Source organism: Mirounga leonina, unplaced genomic scaffold (genome assembly GCF_011800145.1).
Source record: "Mirounga leonina isolate KUSES-001 unplaced genomic scaffold, KU_Mleo_1.0 Mir_153, whole genome shotgun sequence".
Taxonomy (NCBI): domain Eukaryota; kingdom Metazoa; phylum Chordata; class Mammalia; order Carnivora; family Phocidae; genus Mirounga; species Mirounga leonina.
The window spans coordinates 18461517-18462734 of NW_023270387.1; positions in this window are offsets into that span (position 1 = coordinate 18461517).

A 1218-nucleotide genomic window follows, 5' to 3' on the forward strand; every position below is an offset into this window, starting at 1 on the left:
GGACTAGGAAATCCACGGTGTTAAATAACCTCACCTGGATTCTAGGTATGATGTGTCTGGCATTAAGATGTGCTCTAAGATCCTCCTTTGGCTCCTTGCACGTGATAAAGGAGCTCAGCATGAAAAGCCATTCACAATGTTCCAATGCTACCTTCACAAGGTAACAGAATCATACAACCTCCAAGTTGGAACAGCCCCAAGTGTCAGGGTTGCTGGTGAAGTCCTCTCTCCTGAGGAGCACTCACTCTGCCACTTCAGAGGGTTTTAAGCACTAAAGATCAAGGATCATGGCTCACAGAAGCATATAAGCTACGTTTCTTATTCCCTGTTCATTTCCCAAGAGTTCCCTCTAAACAGGGGGGCAGATTGGGTTGACACGGCAGGGTTGGACCCTCAGAGGCATCCACCCTCAGAGAAGCAGCAGGTGGATTCCCAAGCTCCATGGCAAACAAAGGAGACCACAGAGATCTGTGGGGCATAAGAAAGGGCCTTCAGAACCAACAGGATAAGCCCCTCATAGGGTCTTACTGACATTCCCAGTAAGGTTTCTGTTATTTCTGTTGGAAACTTGAAACTCAATGAGAGTGGCCACCATTTAGGAAGTATGTCATACGGTTTGGCTGTACATTGATTACTCAACCCTATGAAGAAACGGTGATTATCCAAATCTATGGATGAAACCGAAAGAGGAGCTTAGCAATTTGCTCAAGATCACACAGCTAGGAAAGGACAGATCAGGGGCTCAACCCCAGATCTGTCTCACTGCAAAGCTCATACTCCAACAGCCATGCTATGCTGCTTCCGCCCTATGTCTTATGTGGCTTCCTGGACATGTGGTTCTCCCACTAGCCTGTAAGCTCCTTGAGATTAGGTACCAATTCACCACTACATTCCCAAAGCTCTCAACCCAGGGCCCCTCACACTGCAGGTGCTCAAAAAACAGTTGTTGGATGGACTTAAAATTTAACCCATGTACTCGTTTCACCCATGAGCAAACTGAGGCTCAGGGATAAAGGAGTTGCCCTGAGGTCCTACAACTCCTTTAAGGCATAACCCATATAAAACCCATCCTCCCTCAGTCCCCATAAAGCAGCTATAGGACAGCAGGGAGATTAGCCAGTTTGCACTGCACTAAGCTAAGCTTCGAAGAAGGAGCTATGGTTTCTACCCCTGCTCACTTTCCACTGGATACAATGATCAAATGAAACCAGCATCCCA